General features: G+C 40.7%; 2 pseudogenes; both read left to right on the forward strand.

Moving 5' to 3' along the window:
• The first annotated feature begins 18,703 nt into the window (after nucleotides 1-18,703).
• On the forward strand, nucleotides 18,704-20,306 carry LOC122196579 (uncharacterized; annotated as a pseudogene).
• Nucleotides 20,307-20,929: 623 nt separating this feature from the next.
• On the forward strand, nucleotides 20,930-22,559 carry LOC111879791 (uncharacterized; annotated as a pseudogene).
• The last annotated feature ends 1,093 nt before the right edge of the window (nucleotides 22,560-23,652 follow it).

Raw genomic sequence — 23,652 nt, forward strand, 5'->3', positions numbered from 1 at the left:
GGGAGAGTGATCTGTGGGGGTTGCTCACTCCGAAGGTGAAACGACCCAAAAATACGACCCAAAAATTTCGTTTTTCAACATAACCAAAGACCATAATCTGAGTGTCATATCATAAAGCCATACATGATGTATCTCAAAATAATAATAAAACACTGTGCGGAAAACTGTATCATATCCATGTCATATAAAAATCAAGAACCAAATCAACTCCCAGGATAAAAGCTGAAGCTGTGGTGTGTGCGATGCCATCATCCCGAGCTCTTCCCTCTGCTAGCGGAAGTACCTGAAACCCAAAACTGAAACTGTAAGCACGAAGCTTAGTGAGCTCCCCTAAATTACCACATACCATACAGTAACATATCAAGCACATACTGGGGCCTTGCCCCCTCCATCGGACCGAAGTCCAAAGCTGACTGACTGGGACCTTGTCCCCTACATCGAACCGAAGTCCGAAGCTGACATCGGACCGAAGTCCGAAGCTGACTGGGACCTTGTCCCCTACATCGGACCGAAGTCCGAAGCTGACATCGGACTGAAGCCCGAAGCTGACTGGGACCTTGTCCCCTACATCGAACTGAAGTCCGAAGCTGACATCGGACCGAAGCCCGAAGCTGACTGGGACCTTGTCCCCTACATCGAACCGAAGTCCGAAGCTGACATCGGACCGAAGTCCGAAGCTGACTGATCATAGCATAAACATATCACTAACATGAACACACATAATCCTGTCTGAGCTACGAAGGCATCAAACATGCTAACTACTGCATCGGGTCAAAATCCGGATACTACTGCTAGCTAAACGGGCCGACATTGTGGCCTTAAACCCGTTCCTACTGAAAGGAAACTCACCTCGTGAACTGGCTGCTGAGTGAATAGCTCTGAGGGCTAACTGCTGCTGCTCCGGTATCTCCCTGGCTACAAGTCCATAAACACACTCAATCAAATACTAAACACTGCACTGGGTAAAATGACTCTTTTACCCTTGGTCAAAGTCAACTCTCAGCCAAGGTCAACTCTCGGTCAAGGTCAACCCACAGTTGACCTGACTCGCCGAGTTGGGCCGCCAACTCGCCGAGTCCTTATTCTCACTCCTCGACTTTACTCGCTGCTACTCGTCGAATATGGCATCGACTTGACGAGTACTCTCCCGATCCAAGAACTCAGACAATCTTCATCCGACTCGCCAAGTCCTATGAACAACTCGACGAGTTGTTCTTGAGCTTAAGGAGATTGCCTTGGACTCGCCGAGTTGTATGAACAACTCGCCGAGTCCCCCCATTACTGAGTCTACCCTCAAACTCGCTGAGTCTACTCCACTACTCACTGGTCCCACTCGACATCGCTCAAAAAGAAGAAATCGGGGACTCGCGACTCGACTCGCTGAGTCACCGCCATGCAACTATTCTACACTCGATTCAGCTCGAAACCAATACATACAAATGATAGATCTGAGTCCAATAAGCTGATTTACCACGTAAAGTTTACAACTTTACGTGTACGAACACATGAACAAGGGAATAAAGGCTAAAAGATGCTTAAAAGGGGTAGATCTAGGGTTAATATGCAAAATAGTTCCATAAAGGCAATAGATCTGGGCTCTACAACTCCTAGATGAACAGATCTAAGGTTATCTCGGCATAAGAGAGCTTCCATATCAACATAAGGCTTTGAGAAAGGCATTAACAAGATCTAGAAAGGGTTTTAAGGCATAAAAGAGAAGGAAAACTGAAGAACACCTCAAAGAGCTCTTGCTTTCCCTTGAATCTCTGCTCTACAATCCTTCTCCTTGCTCCTTTCTTCTTCTCCTTCTTCAAGCCTTCACAATAGCACACAAAATCACTTAGAATCACTCAAGAACGAATTAGGGTTTTCTCACAGCTTTTGAGGGTGAAGGAGGCGAGATTGGGGGCTATAAGGTGGCTTAAATAGTGGGCAACCCGGGGATTTAGGGTTTCTCCCAGACGGATAGACTCGCCGAGTCCAGAATATGGACTCGCCGAGTCGCCAGCTAACACGTGCTCGAAATCCCGACCCTACTCGGCGAGTTAGGCTATGAACTCGCCGAGTCCCTCTTGCAAAAATTCAAAATAAATACTAAGGAATTATCATACCGGAGACGGGTCGTTACAGAAGGGTTTTAGTCTGGGAGAAGAGGGGGAAACTCTATCACGTAACGTTGATCGAGTTATGTCGGATTGTCAGCGGAAGTTAGTAGTTGGTACACTAAGTTAGGAGAATTGGAAAATTCTCCAGTAAAACAGCAAGTATTTAAGGTTGTTTAGCTATTTAGATTTATCAGTGTTGTTCGTCGATAGTGTGGCATGATTGGAGCAAGTGATAGACAAGTGGGGCAGGGAACAAACCATGGTTTCAGGTCAGGTAGTTGGTCGATGTGAGGCCTGGGTTTAGGCCATGGAAAGGATTCCGGGAACGGAACTGGAGTTCGAATCCCCAAGAGGGCTAGAACAGACTGCATGGGAGAAATTCTTAGGAAAAATGGTTCGGGGTGACGTACGATAGTTTTGAGCGGTCCGGATAAATTGAAGGCCGGGAGGCATACCAGTAAGGGCGAAGTCTTGGGGAACGGTCCAGACAGGCTGAAGGCCCAGGGGGGCGGTCCAGACATGCTGAAGGTTCTGAGAGTGGTCCAGATAGGCTGATGGCCTGGAAAGGCAGTCCAATCATGCTGAAGACTTTGTATGTGTTAGTAGATCGGTACAAGGAGAATGAGTGAATATGTCGCCATGCAATAGTAATCGATATGGTCTGGCCCCAAGTATTGATCATGATGATGGAGTTGGCTGGAGGCTGTGCGTGGGGCTAGTTAGTATGTGATCGGATTCAGAGTATATGGGAGTTCGAGAATAGCAGTTGCTCTACATGGATAGTGTATAATGGTGTTTAGCTCAGTGGCACTTATAGGTGCGGTAAGGATTGTTGAGTAGATTTCCTGGAAAGGAAAGGTATGTAACTCTGGAAGGAGTGTGGGTCCTCTGAAAGGAAGGCAGCAGAGTCAATGGATGATCGAAAGTGCTTCAGTTATTGATAGTAAGCACTGGGGTTGTACCAGATATATGGAAGCACATACGGGTTGGATACCCGTTGAGGTTGTGGCAATGTTGGATGATGCGCAGGCATGTTTTCAGTTTCCTTGGAAGAGGAGGAGGATAGTAGTTCCAGATTGGAGATTGGGTCAGAGGAAGGTGAGTTAGCAGGATAACAGACTCGGGACTAGTCTGGACCGGTGCTGAGGACTGTATAAGGATATTACAGTCGGAGGTCAAGGACCTAGAGATCATGATAGGGAGGTGTGAGTGGGTTGCACTCCATTGTGTCGAACCGAAGGGTTTGAAGGTGACGCAAGGACAAGGTCCTTAGTTCCGAGTATGGTTGTAGGTTTGAGTTATGTGTGTGGAGGTATTCTAATTTGGGGTATTCCATCATGAGGATGACCGGACCCCATGATTGATTGGACCTGGTGTGTTGGTATTCTAGCCTGAGGCTGATTGGGCCAGGAGCGAGTGGTTACGCGATATGTTTGGTTGATGGGTTATGGGAGCTGAGGGATGCAGTATCCTATCAGCGCGTAAGGGATAGAACCAGAGGGTGGAACAGGATTCGTTCCAGGCTGCAAGTTATCCGGGTTATCGCTAATTTTGGGCGAAGGAAGAAGGATTAGTGTCTTGGCAGAGCTCAGTGGGTGTTGTGGTATCTAGTGTTCGCAGTGCGCGAAGGTGTATTCCTGACTTGAAGGGATGGTATCATTGGGTGATACGTGGTTAATATGTAGTGCTATTGAGTTGAAAGGCCGATGGTTGGCTTGGGGTAGTGGCAAGGATGCCACGTGAGAATAAGCCATTTTAAGAGAGATGCAGAAGTAGGGTTTATAAGAGCATGAGTTGACTGAGAAATCGGAGTTTGCAGTACGGGGAGGGGGGGGTTTGTTTTGAAGCATATACTGCAGTAGGCTTCGAGGTCGAAGCCTAATTTAAGTGGGGGAGAGTTGTAACACCCCATATTCCAGAGGTGCTATTGAAGGACTTAAAGTGTAAATTAAGGAAAGGGACTCGACGAGTAGGCGTGCTTACTCGCCGAGTCGGAGCGGGATTCTGTCGCGGGTTAATTGGCCAACTCGCCGAGTCGGCGGCTTGGACTCGATGAGTTGGTGCTGAAGAGAGAAAACCCTAATTCCGGGGGTTGTGCCCTATATAAAGCACATTATAACCCACCCTCAGCCTCTTTGCTACCCTTTTGAGATCCAGAAACCCTAATTTTCGTGTGAGACTCCATTGTTGAGGAGATTGGAGCTTCGAAGAGGAAATTGGTGGAAGGAGCTTGAGAAATTAGAGGCTAGCATCAAGGGGCTTGTGTAGATCTAGGATCTACATCAGTTTCGGCACATCTTAGAGGTAAAGAGTCATTATCTTAAGCTATTTCCTTTTTGGTTCATCCTTGGTGGTTGATTTGGAGTTCATAAACTTGTTTGAAAGCTATTTCGAGTTAGAGGCTTAGATCTAAGGTTGCTACTTCAGATCTAGGCTTGTAATGGTCCAAAATGTCATAAAGCTTCTGTGTACGAGTTATTGGTGAACCCCCCTCGTCCTTAACCCTAGCCCTGGTGTGTTTTGGGCCTATATCTCCTTGGTTTCATGTAAAGTTTGCAACTTTATGTGAGGGTTAGACTGTAGAAGAGTGGATCTATGGATTGGATCCCATGCATGGCTTGAAAAGCCACTGTATGGATTAAGAACTGAAGAGACTCGGCGAGTCACATTGGTGTACTCGACGAGTTGTATGAACATGTGCATGGACTCGGCGAGTTGGAAGAACAACTCGGAGAGTATGTTGAAGATTGCCCTGGACTCGGCGAGCCTGTTCTTGCACTCGATGAGTCTGGTCGTGGAACCCTAACCTCTTCTGGTTAAGCCTCGAATCGGTGAGTTGAGGGACGAATCTGTGAGTTGAGCAGGATGAGACTCGGAGATCGTTGGACTCGACAAGTCTTGGGGCGACTAGGCGAGTTGAGTCGTGTTATGGGAGTTTCTGAGTATGGGAACTTGACGAGTCGACGGGTTGACTCGGCGAGTAGAATCAACCAGGAAGGTTGACTTTGACTGAGGACTTCGACTTTGACCAAGAGTTGACTAGTTTGACTTCCAAGGGTATTTTGGTAATTTTGGAATTGGTTCTTTGGTAGTGTTATGTGGTGAAGTTCGTGTCAGTGGTCGGAGCAGCTTGGTCTTATCTATTCAGTCGACAATTGCAGGTGAGTAATCCTCACTATATCGACAGGGTCTACGGCACCAAGGCCGCCCCTTTATCGGATGGAAATATGGGTATTGTTTGTTATGTTATTACTTTGCTAGACCGACATCCTGGTATTTAGGATGGTGTTATGTTAGTGACCTGGTTAAGGTCGGTACCCTGTATATAGGGTAATGTTATGCTAGTGAACGGTTAGTTCGGAATCCTGGTTAGGATGTTGATATGCTATGTGATCTGTTAGACTGTTTGTCTAGTTAAGGATTTGTTAATTGATTAATTGTTTTATGTGCACATGGTTGTTTCATGGGGGTTGGGTTAAGGCGGGTCTTGCTTTGTGTTGTAGGCCAACATACCCAGGGCGGACCGGATATTACGAAGGCCCAGCGAGCGGTCCGCATAGTCTGAAGGCCCCAAGAGGGCGGACCGGACGTGTCGAGGCTCAGAGAGTGGACCAGGCCGACTGAAGGCCCGATGTGGGTGGACGGGTCATACTGTAGACTCAGAGAGTGGACCAGGTGGATTGAAGGCCCAGTGCGGGCGAACCAATCACACTGTAGACTCGATGTACATGGCTGTTCTATCTGTGATATGTTATGAGTATGTTGATATATGGTTGGTATTTTGGGGAAACTCACTAAGCTTCAGGCTTACAGTTGTTGATTTTGTTTCAGGTACTTCTGATGACCACAGGAAGGCAAAGGCGTGATCGTACCGCTCCTTATGTTTTATAATTTATGTGATATGGTTCTGGGGGATACTCTGATGTTTAAACTATTTTGAAAACAAGATGTATAAACTTAATGGGTTTTGAATGAATTAAAATGTTTTTATTTGGCTTAAGTTTTATGGGTGTTCCACTCTTTCTCCTCCTTATTTTCATTCATCGACAATGAACTTTACCTATAACCCTAAACTGTTGTTTCCCATGTCCTAGTGATAAAACTACATTGACCACCACCGTTATGAAGCACCATCATACTCATGTTCCATTAATTACACTGTTGTCGGTACCTACCTTGAAAACATCCATCGTAAACCCACTTGTCTACCTTATTTTAAAGCAACCCTTATATAGGCCTATTTGAAATAGTGTTTAATAAAATCTTTTCAGTATTTAAGTTTGCAGAAATCAGTCTCAAAGTTTAATTCAAAATATTTTTCAGAGTTCAAATGCGGATATAAGTGTCGAACATAATATTCCAGAAATTTAGGGTTTAAGAAAATATTTTGTACGAGAGTGTCACAACAGATATAAAAAAAAAGGGTTAATAAGTCATTACAAACCATGGGCCTTCTAAATATCCAAAGCTTATAAATCTTCTAACCTTTTGACAATATCCACTAACCTATAAATTTATCAAGATAGTAGGTTTGGTTATGTGAAGCCAAATGAGAATAATCTTAAGGTTATACCGATAGTGTATGAATGAACACTCAACTTATGCACAAATGTATCAACCCGTATCTTCTTAAAACAAAATCATTAAATGGTTAATTTAGGGGTAAAATATAAACAACGGTCAAAATACATTATCATACATGACAAATATCATATAAACTTCATGGTCAAATAAATAAATCCTAGTGGTTGTAGTTTGATTAGACACTTTTCAATAATAAAAATCCAAAGGAGATTAGATAGACAAACAAATGCCCATGTTAGTTAAAACGGAATAAAAATTCAGTTTACTAAATGCAAGGTTTGTAAAAAACCAAAAAGACATAGAATAACTTGGGTTTAATAACCCACATCGAATCAACATATCTTATATGCCCAAAAGCATTACTTTAACTAGCGGTAAGGAGTGACTCTCTCAAATGAGAGGTCATGGGTTCAAGTCTCACTAGGAGACATAGGTGGTGTTTAGGATTAAATTAGAAGTAGGATAGTTTGCCGTTTCCAAAAAAAAACAAAGTTGTTTCCAAAACGTTAATTAAGTTCCATAATGTGCTAAAAGTTTCAACAAGTCATAACAATAAGGAAGATATATGTAATGTCCAAAAAACTACAAATAGATTTTTCATTTGGAAAATAGATTAATCGAATGAAACATTTAACTTAAAACAATAAGTGGCATTCATTTATTTTAAACCATAATATTATTAGATTTGAATTATAGGAAAGCGGAAATCATTATCTTCCATGTGTGTGTACAGTTCCATCGAACTATTCTCACAAACAACCTGTAAAACATTTAATCTACGACGATAAGCATAAAACTGAGTGAGTTCCCCAGTATACCATATATTCCATCATGTGTACAATGCATCGACACAAAGTCCTCAGCTCTAAAGCCGACCTACTTGCTCTTCCTACTACAAGCATACATCACACATAACGAACCCATCCCAAACATACATAACGGGCCTCGCCTACATACATAACGCCGCCCCTCCCAAAGAGTATAACGGGCCCATCCCAAGATACACGACAAGTCAATTCCAAGTGCTAGATCCTGGTCTTCTATACAATTCATAACTCATCTATGCTCAGAGATCAGATAGATAGTCGAACAACTAATCGTCCTAAAAGAAATAAATCAGAAAAGAACCATGCAATCATGATTTAGACCAAAAGTTATCAGGATATCCATTTAAGAACCTATGACCATTTCAAGCATTGCCCTAACCATCCATGACACCTAACAATATCATATAGTCCAAAAGCAATACCCTATCACTATAGCATACTATGACACTAAATGTTCTATACTACTTATAACAACATTAATATATAATCAACTGGCAAGACCCTACCGGTCTAGCATACATTGACACCAAGTAATATGAGCTAAACATGCATAACAAAGAGTTATCATAGTCAACTAGAATACTTGTACTCTAATAGTACCTCTATCCTATCATGTAAAAGATATACAATAGGATAAATGGCATAATGAGAAACTCACCTGAACCAAAGAACTATAGAAGCACAGAAGCACTCTCACTCCTTGCACTGATCAATTTTATGAACCGGCTAACACCAAATAAAGATCAATCCTCAATTAACAACCCCAATCCTTCAATGCTGACTAAAGATCAAACTGGTCAAAAGTTGACAGTCAACTATCAACAAAATTCAACAGTTAACCAAGGTCAACGACCAACATGACGTGGAGGCCACTTGGCGACATCATGGACATGTCAGGACAAAACAGTTGACATGCAGGACATCACCACATCGTGGGCCCTCCTGGGCCATGTCATGGACATCTCACGACAACACAATCACAAATTTGAACTCCACCACATCGTGGGCCTTCCTTGGCCACAACGTAGGGGTTCGGTGTACGATATACACAGACCACAAGAGCCTGAAGTATTTGATAGATCAGCCCAACCTGAATATGCGCCAGAGGAGATGGTTGGATGTAGTAAAGGATTATGATTGTGAGATCCTGTACCACCCGGGCAAGGCTAATGTGGTAGCCGATGCCCTAAGCTGTAGGGCGGAGGGCGCCCCCATTCAAGATATTTGCATGAGATTGACAGTGATGACTCCGGTATGGGACGCCATTCAAGGGGCCCAGGCAGAGGCCGTGAGATCGGAGAACCGCAAGAGAGAGCGAGTGATCAGGCAGGTATCAGAGTTTGTTACCGATAGTCGAGGACTTATGACCTTCCAGGGTCGGGTTTGGGTACCGTTTGTGGGCGGGACGCATACCATCTTGATGGAGGAGGCGTACAGATCGAAGTTCTTGATCCACCCTGGGGCCACTAAGATGTATTTGGACCTGAAGAAGGAGTATTGGTGTCCTGTATGAAAAAGGATGTTGCATGGTTTGTAGAAAGGTGCTTGACCTGTCGCAAGGTTAAGGCCGAGCACCAGCGCCCGCATGGTAAGTTACAGCCGTTAGAGATTCCCGAGTGGAAGTGGGAACAGATCACCATGGATTTTATCACCAAATTGCCGAGGAATGCTAGGGGTGTCGATGCGATTTGGGTGATTGTGGACCGGTTGACGAAGAGCGGTCACTTTCTTGCTATCAGTAAGAGCTCTTCTGCTGAGAGGTTGGCAGAGTTGTACGTGAGGGAGGTGGAATCGCGGCATGGAGTTCCGATCTCGATTGTTTCAGACCGAGATGTGCGTTTTACTTCCAAATTTTGGAAGAAATTTCACGAGGAGTTGGGTACGAGGCTGCATTTCAGCACCACATACCACCCACAGACCGACGGGTAGAGCGAGTGGACGATTCAGACGCTCGAGGACATGCTTCGGGCATGTGTATTGGATTTCGGCGGGAGCTGGGACACGTATTTGCCCTTGGCTGAGTTTTCCTATAACAACAGTCATCACTCGAGCATTGGTATGCCACCTTTTGAGCTGTTGTATGGAAGGAGGTGTCTGTAACGCCCGCAAATCCGGGCTAGTCAATTTAGAGGCAACAGGGGTCGAAAACGACTTTTCGACAAAAGATTATTTAGAATAAATAATCTTAACCAAGTTGTAGAGTATGTCACAAGGTTTCCGTACATATAAGGAACGCCGAAATCCGAGTTATAACGAAGAAGTTATGGCCCGTCGAAGTTTTACGGCAAAACCGGCACGGCACCGGGAAGCGTAAATAGTAAATTTACGATAGAGCGAGATTTAGCCTTAGCGATCTCAACGGAAGTCGTAGAATATGTTAAACTAAGAACATCGATAAAAAGAACGCCCAAATCTGACTTCGTATGAAGAAGTTATGATTTTTCGAAGTTTCGGACTAGCAGTGTACAGCCCGAAATTCGAATATTAGATCGAGCGGTTTTTAGCTGACACGACCTAAACGAGAATCGAAGGTCTCGTTGAGAGTAGCGTAACGAGAAAAATATGGGTGAAAACGGATGTCGGATGAAGAAGTTATGAGGATTTAACGGACCAATCGTGTCCCGGCCCGTTGATAATATGAAAAATTAAAATCGAGCCAAAATTAGCCAACGAAGTCTAAACGAAAGTTGTAGAGTACGTTCCCACCTTCGCGTGGATATAAAGAACGTCGAAAACGGAGCTCGTACGCGAAAGTTACGAATTTTTAAAGTTTATAATCGAATTTGCGAAGGCTGATGAGGATTGATGACGTGGCACGTTGTGGGCCGTCGGATGATGATTCAGATCTCGCTTCGGATCATGCCACGAAGCCTCGCAGTACGCCCCGCGTCCGAAGAGGTTACGCCCCGCGTAGGTCCGATCTGATCCATCCGATGGGTGCGAGACAGCTGGGTCCGAGCTGGTGATCTTATCCGAGGAGTACGCCCAGCGTACCCTCGGTACGCCCAGCGTAAATCCGAGCTTCGGTCCCTATAAATACCATGCGAATTCTTCCGGATTTTTCACACATTTTCACTTCTCTCTCTAAACTACTTTCTCTCTCTAACCCTTTTGGAGTCCCCTAAGCCCTAGTTAAACCCTTAGCACCCTAGGGAAGCCCCGAGGCTCCCGGAGTCCCGAGAAAAAGGAGTTTTTCGGTTTCGAAACGCTGCTCCAATTAAGTCCCGGTTTTCGATAAAATTCGCTGTAAGTGTGCTACGCTTACGCAATTTTTTATATAGCTTTCAAATAATTATAGGAATGTTATTAGGTCCTTAAAATAATTATTTGGGCTATTATTATGAGTTATATTGAGCGTTATTAACGCTTAATAATAGTCAGACTAATTAATTTGTCGCGGTTATCGTTAAACTAAACCCTAGTGGTATCGGTACTAGGTTTTATCGAAGGAATATCGTTTTGAGAGTATCGAAGCGCTGTCCGAGTGCTGAGTCACCACCTACTCAGGTGAGTGCATAGTTACTTTCAGCTTACACATAGATATGAAGTATTTTACGTGCTGTGTGTGTATATTATCTGTATACTTGCTATCTATATTGGAAGAACGTTTTATACATGTTTTCAGTGATTCAAACTGTATATGTATTTTATATCTACATAATGTGCTGGGTAAAACACGGGTAGATATAATAGTTGCTGTGTGACAAAATAAAATAATGAGAGGCCTCGTTATAGCTGTTCTTGATGATCTATTCATCTAGCGGAGTATAGATGACGACCATGGACTATTCTAGACAGTCCAGTGGAACACTAGCAGGCTCGCAACCTGTAGGTGTTTATTCGAACTGTGTGTTTAACCAAACTGTGTGTTTATTCGAACTGTGTGTTTATTCGAACTGTGTGTTTATTCGAACTGTGTGAACTGTGTGCTCACCAGGTATACTCCATCCCAATGATAGTCCTTTGACTAGGTCCCTTGTGTTAGATGTTTTAGGGACGTAATGTGAGGATAACGGGAATGGGTAATTGGGTTGATTGCTTGATGTTTAAAAATAATAATTATATTATTGTGGGTTGAAAACCCTATGTACTCACCAGGTTTCCCAACCTGACCCACTCAGTTTATTTATATCACAGGTGTTGATATGAAGTGACACCACACTGAGAGATTTAAAGAGATGTAGATCACTAGTGAAAATAATTGTAAGTTATGTTTATGCTTATGTTTCTATATTAACGATGACATCCCAAACGTTTTAAAATGAAATAAATACGTTTCATCGAAAATGTTTTAATAACGTATTTACCATGTTTTTCTGGGAACAAATTCCGCAACATTTTTATGAAATGAAGTACTCTGATTTTTAAACAAAGCATAAACAAACCGGTCTTTTCTAGCCGTGATTTTGGGGATGTCACAGTTGGTATCAGAGCATTAGTTTAAGCGAACTAGGAATATGGATTTATTTCTAGACTTAAACTTAGAATGCTAAGCGATGATTGTGAGGTGTGAGCACTAGATTATTTTAGGAATTATGCCTAAAATGCTTTTATGTGCTAAATACTTGTGCCTGATATGCTGTTAGTTGTTCGGATCTATGGTCTGTTGCCGACCGGATCTGGAAACCTTATGTGTGTAGGATTCTAAACGTACGACTATGATATTAGAACTAGCATATAAACGTTTCAGAGTGATAAGGATGATTTAAACGTCAATCCTAAGTAAAGGTCTAGATTCACCTCATTCGGTGTATAGATCGAGATGGTAAGAACACGTAGCGGGAACGTGAATGCAAATGGGAACCGAGATCAGCCCACAGTGATTGAGCAAATACCGGTGATGGAAGCCATTGCTAAGCCAGTCACAATGGCCGGAGTGCAAGCGATGATCCAAGCGATGTTGGATCGTCAAATGGAGGAAACTAGACGTTTGCTCCAGCAAAATCGAGAGGAAGCCACTATTCAGATCGAACGGCCCGAGTTTAATGAAGGGCAGACTGAGGAGGAGATACGGTAGGTCAGACAGAGGTTATTGACCGCTCAGAGTCGCCAGAAGAGTTACGCGGATAGGCGACAATCCGAACTCGAATTTCAAGTCGGTGATTTCGTGCTCCTGAAGGTATCTCCTTGGAAAGGAGTAATCCGATTCAGGAAGAGAGGCAAGTTGGGACCCCTGTTATTGGGCCGTTTAAGGTGATCGTGAGGGTGGGAAGGGTAGTGTATCGCTTGGAGCTACCTGCGGAGTTGGACCAGATTCATGATACCTTCCACGTGTCGCAGCTGAGGAAGTGTATTGTCGATGAGTCGGCAGTGGTACCATTAGAGGATATCCATGTGGACGCAAGTCTGAATTATGCTGAGAAGCCGATCGCAATCTTGGATCGGAGGATCAAGGTTCTGAGGAACAAGGAAGTGCCCCTGGTTCAGGTCCAGTGGCAACATCGGAGAGGGTCCGAGCTGACCTGGGAGCCAGAGTCGGAGATGCGGGAGCAGCATCCGGAGTTGTTCACATTATGAGACTTCGAGGGCGAAGTCTGGTTCTAGTGGGGGAGATTTGTAACAGCCCAAAATCCAGGTTAGCTTTATAACCCTTCTATTTTGGAGAGTTGGCAAATTAGTCCCTTACAGTTGAAAAGTGGATTGGTGAGTACGCTGGGCGTACTGGGGTGTACGCCGCGTGTACTCACGTGCTTAATTTATAAGCGAGTCATCCGGGTACGCTGGGTGTACCCAAGGTTACGCCGGGCGTAACCGGCCCAGATGCAAAACCCTAATTTCTGGCATTGCACTATAAAAGGAACATGTAGTCCTTTGCCCTAGCCACCATACACCCTTGAGTGAGTCCTTGAAGAGCTGAGATTCGTGCTTTAGCTTGTGTGTGTGTTTTTGAGCTTGAAGTTATATTTTCAAGGTGAAGAAGGAGCCATTGTTGGAGCTAGAAGTTGAAGAACAAGTGTAGATCCGAGTTCTACAGTGGTTAGAGATCCTTTCTAAGGTAAAAATCTCAAATCTTTCCTTTTTCTTCATAAGTTTTTCTTGTCGGACCATTTTTAGGGTTTTTGGTTCAAAGTTGGAGACTTTATGTGCAAAGAGTCTCCATAAGCTTAGATCTGACCTTTTCTAGTGTAATATGTGTTGAGGAGTCATAAAAATCGAGTCTTGGACGTGGGTCTTGTGTCATGCAGGAGTTATAGTCTCATTATGGAAAGAGGAAAGATGTTTTGAGCACAAAGTGACCTTTACAGCCATGCAAAGGCTTAAAGGTTTCAACTTTATGGATTAAGGCATATTAGAGGAGTCAGATCTAAAGTTTGGATGCAAGTCTTAACCGTTTAAGACCTGAATGTGTTGAGTAAAGAAACTGGACATTATGCTGGGCGAAATCCCAATACACGCCTCGTAGGGGATCGCGTACCCCGTTTCTGGAGTGCAAGAGTACGCCTCGCGTACTGCTTGCTGTTGACTTTTGTTGACTTTTAGGGTTTTAGTGAGCATGTGGACTTTTGGGTCAGGGAGGGGTAAAATGGTCTTTTACCCTTCTGTGGAATTTTAGAAAGGAATATTGTATAGCCTTGAGAGCCATTAATGATTTAGAATGATTATTTGATGTGATTAGGCGAGGGTAGGTCGAGGTTACGAGATTTAGAGATATCGAGCACGTGAGACTTTAGACATCATACGAGGTGAGTGTGACAACCGTCAAATTCCAGTCAAGTCAAAGTCAACTAAAGTCAACAATTCAAACCGATCGACTCAACTAACCCTTGTATAGTAGGGCTTATGTTAGGTAATTACTATACAACTCACTATGCTAATAAGAAATCATCAATCGAAAAAGTTCGTACATCTAGATTCCCTTAACCTAAAACTGTGGTAAGTAACGAACCAAACCGATAATACAATGTTGCATACTCATCGGGAGTGTGTAAGGTCCTTGAACATGACTTAACGGGGCTTACGGACCTTGCGTTGCAGAGCCAAACACTCACAAATGTCACACACAAAACCTCTCTCAATCGTTTTCACTCAATCTCTCTTTATCTGAAATCTCTCCCAAATCTCTCTCCATATGAGAAATCTCTCCAAGTATGTGAAATCTCTCCCAAATCTCTCCAAGTATGTGAAATCTCTCCCAAATCTTGCACGTATGTCAAATCTCTCCCAAATCTCTCTCCATATGAGAAATCTCTCCAAGTATTTGAAATCTCTCCCAAATCTCTCCAAGTATGTGAAATCTCTCCCAAATCTCTCCAAGTATGTCAAATCTCTCCTAAACTCCAAGTATGTGAAATCTCTCCCAAATCTCTCTCCGTATGAGAAATCTCTCCAATTATGTCAAATCTCTCCCAAATCTCTCCACGTATGTCAAATCTCTCCCAAATCTCTCTCAAAAGTTCCTTAAACTTTTTATAGTCTTTCGGGCCATCCCGACCCTTAACCAGGTAAAAAACCACTTAAAACGGGGCCAAAACGGATAAAAAAGACTTAAGGATCCGAAACCCCTCTTAAGGAGCCGAACCCTCTTAAAGACCCGAAACCCTTCTTAGGAACCGAACTTGTTAGAAGCGAACTTGTCAGAAGCGAAGGCACATCTCGGACCGAACCCTAAAGGAACCGAAGATACCTTCGGTCCATTTCGCCTCCTACCCCTTTCGCTCCATTTCGCCTTCGGCCCAGCAGCAGAAGGGACCGAACCTCGGCCTAGGACCGAGAGGCCTCGCAGGGAGCTCTTTTTCACCCGGTTTTCGACTAGTTTTGCGTTTTAGTCCCGTTTTTAATTGTTTTAATGCGGGATTTTCACCCAAAACTTTATTTTAACATATAAGGCCCCATATCTCTTAATTAATCATGTTTTTAGGGATAAGCCTTATCCAAGAAGAGTGGGTGAAGTACAAGAGGTGGAGTGTTGACTTTTCCTTAGTGTATTACACAAGCAACCACCATACCCACTCCATGACTAACCCACACTCCTCCCCACCATCCGTAGTCACTTCCTCGTACCTTTCCATCAATCATCAGCCATTTTCCACGTTCTTAAAGATGGAACATTCATCCTCTCTCCTCACACTTCATGCATTCTCTCATTTTCAACCAAAAGATCAAACACTTTTCTCTCAAACTTTTTATCTCTATTTCGAGACTCCAAGGCTTATAATCAAGCTTTATTATACTCTTGGTAAGTATAATTCATCCTCCTTGTGATTATTACACTTCATTCTACTCAAATCATTGATTGCTTACTCAAACTCCATCACTTTGATGTTAGATTCTCGAAAATCTTCAAGGCATCTTCAAGTGTTCTTGAGTTGAACACTTCCTTTCTCCAACATTCGTCTACCGAAATCACATAAGGTGAGTTCATACCCTTGTATTTTCATGTTTTCTTAAGTTTTAAGGGGGGAAATACAAGTTAAAACACCAAGAGCATAACTAAACTTTTCTAACAGCCTTCATCAAAAAAGTTGCACTCCATTCACGGACTGTTTTGGACAACCTAAACGTTTTAGTTTTCAAAACCGTTTTAGATCCACGTAGCTCCAGTTCTTAGCTTTAAAATTACTACTTGCACATCTCCATAAGATTTTTCTACAATTTATTGTATTTTTACAAAACCGCCTATCATTTCAAACATCAATCCGGACCAGTCTGTGATTATGGACTTTTTCACACAAGTTGGAGGTCATTAAAATTCATAATAAAAATTATGAACAAACTAGACTCATTTCCAAAACTCTCAGAATTTATGGATTCTGATTTGTACCTTTGATGATTTTTCTATAAATTTTCTAAGAACAATAAATGAAAATATTAACAACAGAAAAATGCTATCAATTTCATTTCACCTTATAACATGTTGAGCAAGGTGTATATCTTTATGTGAAAATATGTTCTTACAAATTGATGACATTTTGACTTAGTATATAGTCATACATCAGAAAACAAATGGATTTTTACCTAGAAAAGTGTGGTAATTAATTTGTTGTTATAATTCATGTTGCTTCACTTTAGTAAACAAAAAATACATATACATGTCCGTAAACAAAAGGGTTTTTACCTACACAAAAACAGTAGTTAAGCATGATAAACAAAGTCATAAATATTACATTTAAATGTTTTGATAAACTATAATAGGTATGGTTTATGTTTCCATTAACACATCAAACACATTTCGGAAGGTTTTATTCCCACAGAAAAAGGTTTTACACTCACGCACACCACACGTAAACTTGATAACTTAAATTGTGAGAATTCTCTTCCCGTACATCCGAGTGCGGGATCCAAATTCCTGGTAGTTATATCCAGAGTCGCTTGTAGGGAGAACGTGATAGTTGTGTATAGATCTATATTGGGTTAGACACCCCACACCTGAGCTGTATGCAACAGCTAGACCGGCAGGTCTGTGGTGACAAATGTCATATCAGTTTCGCGACGCCTGAGAAATGTTGTGGCAGGTTCATTCAGTCATAGTATGGTTATAGCGACTCACATAAGAAGTTAACAACTCATAAAGTTTACGGGAATTTTCATAATCAAAAGGGGTTTTATGTCAATTTAAAATCACTTTCTACCTTAATACGTACGGATATTACTGTACACTTTCGGTCTTGGTGTTTAAGACTACATGTCATTCATTACGGGATTTTCCCTCAAATCAAAAAGGGTTTTATGCCGATTTAAAACCACGGTTAGATCATTAAGTAAGGAAAATACTTGCACTACAAGAAAAATACCCTTTTACGACGTGCAAACCACGACACTCATTGATTGATGTTACGCAAAAGAGAGTGACATTAAAAAGTGTCTCTCTTCAAAAAAATTTAAAGATTTATGTCACGCATTATTGTGTGCCCTTAAATTAGCGTCTAAAAAAAACACGGAGGGCACCTATAATAAAATGTGTGTCGTTTAAGGCCGTCGCTTTATAAAATTTAATGGAACGCGCGTTCCATTCTTTAATAGCAGGGGGAAATGAAATCCTTAAAAAGTTAAAAACCCCACGTTTCATCCATCTTTTAGGGTTTCCATGTAAACCCTAGACCTCATTTGCAGGTTTCGTTCTTTGTCAAGTTGTTGCTGTTCGGGAAGGAATAATGAATTCATCCTCTCCACCAGCCGACAATCTTTACTCTCTCCTTCTCCTTTTCTCTGTAAACCCTAATCCGCCTCCACCACTACTGAATCCCTTTTGTTTATCCTAAAGGAATAACGCAACCAAGCTCGTATCTCAGATCAAGTACTCTGATGTGGAGTTGAGAATTGAGGGCCCGCTTCAGCTCACATCCTCGCTGACGTGCATCACGTAATATTCCAGACCACTGAGGTTTCATCGAATTGAGGCTAAGCGGAGTGGAGCTCGCCACTAACCTCGCTAGGCTCGCTAGCGAGCTTGAAATACCGTCCCCTAGCACTCGCTAGGGGGGTTGCTAAATCAAAATCGCTAATTGCTTGGCGAGAGGAGAGAAGGAAGTTTGCTGGATTGTGATTGACTACATTCTCGTTCAATGGATCCAACCCAATTTCATTTGAACAATCGAACCATTCAGAACTGGGTTCCAATCGATATCGCCTTCAAAATCGCCTCCTTTCTTTAGGTCTGTTGATTTCTTTCGCTAATCTTCTTCCAATCGATTTTTCAATATTTTGAGAAATTACGAATTAAGAATTGCTTTCTGATTTTGGAAAATTTCTACGAATTCAATTTGGCATTCTGAAGGAATTGGAATCGGTTTTCAACTCCTCCCCCACATTCTCACATTCGATCGTGAATCGATTTTCAGGTTCTTCCAAGATTCAGCCAACCACGATACGAAGGTGGAGGTAGGTTCCGATTTCGTATCAAAAGACTTCACCTTCAGGCGAAACAAAAGCCTAGGGCTCAGTTCGATTAATCAGTAGCAAAAGTCATACGTAATCTCAAAAGTTGGCATGGAAAGAGTCTCGGAATCCACTTCAGGTAAGTTATTCAACATGGATTGTCTATCTCCCATTTCTTCTCTCAAATTAATAGCAGTCGACACAAGAACTTTGAGAATGTTATCTGGTGCTTTCTTGATTTTCACCCAAATTCTGTTTTCTTCTTATGATATGGCAGTTTTGTTCATTAAGTTGCTACCCCAATCGACACACAATTATATTAGTACCGGCCAAATGTGCTACAAGCCTACTCCATTGTTAAGGATACTGAAGATGACCAATCTGACCTTGAAGATTGTGGTAGCGTTGATGATAATCCCAATGATTCATCCTGGAGAAATGTGGTTATCTGGACTGATGGAAGGTGAATATTCAGATTTAAATATTAAAGAGAAATTGAATGCTCTTTTGGCTCTGATTGATCTATAAAAAGCAGGTTCCAGTATAAGAACAGAGGTAAATTAAATAATATAATTTCTTTCATAGTATTTTGCAAATTTACTGCATCATAATTCACATAATCTTTCAGGAACCTGTATGATCATCATCATCATTGGGTGCTCAGTGTGTTCCTCCCAATGTTTATCATATTGGTTATGGAGCAAAAATAAAGAGATCAAAATCAAAGCAACTTGAGAACGAGTTCAACCAGCTGATTCATTGTGAGAAAGATGAAATGCAAGATATGCAAGTTGATTCATCAGCAATTATCTCATTGATCGTAGGTATAATCGATACTGGCTTTTCGTGGGCCCGTGTACCACATGTGATCCATGCCACAAATGGATTTACTTTGAATCATCTGAAGATTGAGGGATTAAGGTTTAAAAATTTAAAGTCTTTTTTCCATTTTTACCTGCTACAGGAAACTGTTTTACCCTTGCTCTAAGCAAGGTTGATTATCACTTCACTTGTATATATTCTTATAAATTCTTACTAGTATTCACTTAATAAACATCCAATATTTTTCATTTTAATGGTAATACAGGGTCCAAACAAAAGGATACTTAGCTAATTATCAATGCTTGAAAGACGAATGGCTCAAGGCAAGAAACAGTTCTTGTTTTTTCCTGTGTGGCTGTTGTTTATGATATATATATATATATATATATATAGTGTTTTTTGAATCTAAACATTTTTTTTATAAATCTTTAGGTGCTAATAATCAAGAGGAAATTGTCGTTGAAAGCATAAAACACGCAAAGGAAGCTATTGCTTTAGATGTCAAGGATGGGAATTCATGGTGTAAGTTTATTGCATAATTTATCATCAATACATAAGAATTTATGTGTATTGACGATTTTACCCTTTCTGTTCTTCCAACAGACAACTTGGGGAATGCTTGTTTGACATGTTTCTTTGTCACGGGGGCATGGGATCACAGCAAATTACATCAGTCTTTAAAAGCATACCAAAATGTTGTATGTTGGAAATCTACTTTGTAGATTTGACTTGAAAAAGTCAACTTTTATCTGATATTGTTTCTTTCATGATGTAACAGGAGAAAGATGAAAGCATGAAGTCAAACCCAAACTTATATTTCAATTCTGCTACTGTGAATACATATCTGGAAAATTACGAAAGGGCCCTCAGTGGATTTGAAGCAGCTGCATCAAAAAATCCTTGTCTTAATGCCACCAAGGAAGTTCAAAAAATGGTCAATCTTTTTAACAAGCTAGACACTTTGTTGAAGGCAAGTTTTTGTCTTTGTTATTACCTTTTTCTTTTTAAATTTCAAGAAAATTGTATCTTAAATATTATGATAAATAAAAGTCGAAATCAAGATTGGTTTTCTTGGATGAGAGCTCGAGTCTTTGATGTAAACTAACTATTTGTTTTACAGGGACAAATCAAGGCCAAAAGGCTAGCTTCTTAATTAATTCTCATAAAAGGTGGTTAACTCTCTTATCAACATGTATCCTAGCTTCTACTAATTATCAATGTTTATGTGTTCAGGTTTGTCCAATCTGCTGTTGCTTTTACTATCTTTTGAGAAGGCAACAAGAAAAAAACCACTGGGGATCATATTCTACAGGTATATATAAATATAATTTCAAGTGGTACAATTAAAGAAAAAAAACTAAATCTTCACGTTGTTTTTTATTTTCAGGGATGATGTAAGTGATGGGCAACTAATGAGCCGAAAGCAACTTCTTTAATACAAGAGTGGGGACACTACTGTCTGTTGGTGCATGCTGTCTTTATATGATTGCTTGCTTTCTCATATGGTCCGGGTCTCTTCTTGCCTTAGGAGGAAACTATATTTTTTTTTGTTGTTTTAAAGGGAAGACCCAATCTATTTTCCACCTACCTTTATATCTCATCGCCATATATGATGTTAAAAGTGCTACAATCATAACCCCCTCATTAATGTATGTCACTTATTTTCATTCTTTGCATAATGCATAATAATTAATAAATAACTTATCATATCCTATCAATATAACATATACCTCATCCTCATCATTGAAAGAGCTTTTTTTTTTTTGAATTTATTGATGCAGTGGGTTCATCAGAGGGCCTGGAGAGGACCTGAAGCCTTTCATTCCATGAAAAGTACAAACAGAGCCCCTGTTATCGGTTGTAATTTCCACTTTCAAGAGTGGGCCACCTACTCATAGAGTTTTGCAGTCGTTGGGCTGCATTATATGACAATGTTTCGATCAATTGTCCAAGTAGGCGTCTGAATTCCAATGTCTATAGTCTAGAATATCAACAGTATAAAAAAATTTAATTTAATGAATTTAGGTTTGATGAATACTTATTAATGCAGGAATGGGGCTTTGAACTTCCAATAGGGAATATTTTAGATCGTGCAATGATCAAATATATAGATTTCTTGCTGGCAACAACATCTGGAAAAGCAGTAGCAGAGAGATTCCATGGTAAGCTCGCAACTCCATTTGGGAAAACTAAGCTTTCTGCTTATGCCCTTGCTGCCATGGTCGAGAGTGCTGTCCTTTCAGAGGTAAAAAAATAGTAAAACCCTTTTCTTTATTTGGGAAAAAGACTTAATTACCCTTTTCTTTAATAGGAATTAATGCAAGGTTTTGATCAAGAGACTGCTGTTGTAGTAGTAGCTAGATTAACTTCTTATAAAATGGAAATGGAGGTGAATTTGCACTTTCCTTTCTAGTACTTTTTGCACAAATCAAATATATAAATTTTATTTACAGAATCACCCTTTTCAGGAATCATTTGATGCAACAAGGTGGATAGATAGAAACCTAATTCGTCTATGTTCCAAATTTGGGGACTATAGAAAAGATGACCCTTCTTCATTTTCTTTAAACCCTAGTTTCTCATTGTTCCCTCAATTCATGTTCAATCTTCGAAGATCACAGTTTGTTCAGGTAAAAAGTTGTTAATTTACCAAATTGCCCTTTTGTTATATGTTCTTAATTTTATGAAATGTTGGCAGGTGTTTAATGATAGTCCAGATGAAACTGCTTATTTTCGAATGATGTTAAACAGAGAAAGCATAACAAATGCAACTGTGATGATTCAACCTTCATTAATTTCATATTCATTTAACTCTCTTCCTTCTCCAACATTGCTTGATGTGGCATCAGTTTTAGCTGATAGAATCTTGTTGTTAGATTCTTATTTTAGTGTAGGTTTTTTTCATGGCATGACAATTGCTCAATGGAGAAACAATGGCTACCAACATTAGCCTGAACATCAAGTACTTTTTCCTCATTTCACTTTTCCTTTTTATAATTAAAAAAAACATCAGATTAATATTTTTTTTATATTTTGTAAGCATTTGCTCAGTTGTTACAAGCTCCACATGATGATGCATAACTGATAGTACGTGAGAGGTTTCTTGTCCCACGGTTGGTGGTGTGTGATCAACATGGTTCTCAGGTAAATGACCATTTTACCCTCGCATTCGAAATAACAAATTTCACAATATTGATTAGTAGTGGGAGATACACCAAATGACTTAAATTTCTGCTCTAAATGGTGATTACTATAATTTTTTTGCTTAGTATTTAGGTTTTTGTTTAGTTATTTCCAGAAAAATGTTTCCATGATGAATCTTTTGGTAGAGACAATGTATAAGAATTACTTCATTGAGCTAATTATGATGCGATCCTTTGTTTATTTGTTTTCAGAGGTCAAGTAATGCTATCAAGCAATTAAAATTTCGTTCACCAATGACGTAATTAAGGTATCAATATCATCACTCTTACTTATTCGTCTATATCATTTTCATGAAAATGTTTATGTTGTGTATTATATATTCATGTCCAGTTGTGCTTTCTATATAGCAAATGTTAACCTTGGTCTTTGCGGTTTTTGTTCATAGATTACAAACACCAATTTCTTTCAAACAACAGAAGATTAGAGTTTAATTGGGTGATTGAAGGTGATGGATGTAAAATTGATTCTGGAACTCTCAGTCTACCAACATTAGAGTTTAATTGGGTGATTGAAGGTGATTTTAGTTCTTGAAACGAGACTCAAGATATCATATTTTGACATGGCTAGAAGCTTTGGAGGAAATGAGACTCAAGCAAAAGTAAACACAGACAGACTTGTTGGCACATAGTAAGCAAGATGATGCAATTGTATATAAATGAGTTCATTTTTTTATAACATTTACTCACTTTTGGAATAATTATTTGTATTTGACATATAAGTGAAATGAATTATCTTTTTTATTTATGGTATTTTATTTTGTATTATGAGATTTTTAATGTATTATTTAATTTGAAAATTAGTAAATCTATAAATAATATTTTTTTTAAACATTTAAAATTATGATACGAAAAAATGTGTGTCGTCTTCATTTATGACATGGCTTTTCTTGACAGGGGCTTTCTTGATACGCATCGCGTGTCATTAACACGCGCGTCGTAAGGTTACGACACACAAATGCGTGTCGTTTCCTTTATGACAGGGCCTTCCTTGATACGCATTGCGTGTCGTAAACGTGCGTCGTAAATGCGCGTCGTAAATGAGCGTCGTAAATGCGTGTCGTATATAGACGGCGCGCAAAAGCGCGTCGTCTCTCTTTATGACAGGGTCTTCCTTGACGTGCATTTGCGCGTCGTCTCTCTTTATGACAGGGCCTTCCTTGACGCGCATTTGCGCAATGAGCGTCATAAAAGGCTGTTTTTCTAGTAGTGTTGTTTACTCTTGGTCCTGGGATTTAGGACCACATAACTTTTAAAAGGAAAATATTGGATTTTTCTTGGTCACACACAACACATTAC

The sequence above is a fragment of the Lactuca sativa genome, chromosome 2 (assembly GCF_002870075.4).
Source record: "Lactuca sativa cultivar Salinas chromosome 2, Lsat_Salinas_v11, whole genome shotgun sequence".
In the NCBI taxonomy this organism is placed as follows: Eukaryota; Viridiplantae; Streptophyta; class Magnoliopsida; order Asterales; family Asteraceae; genus Lactuca; species Lactuca sativa.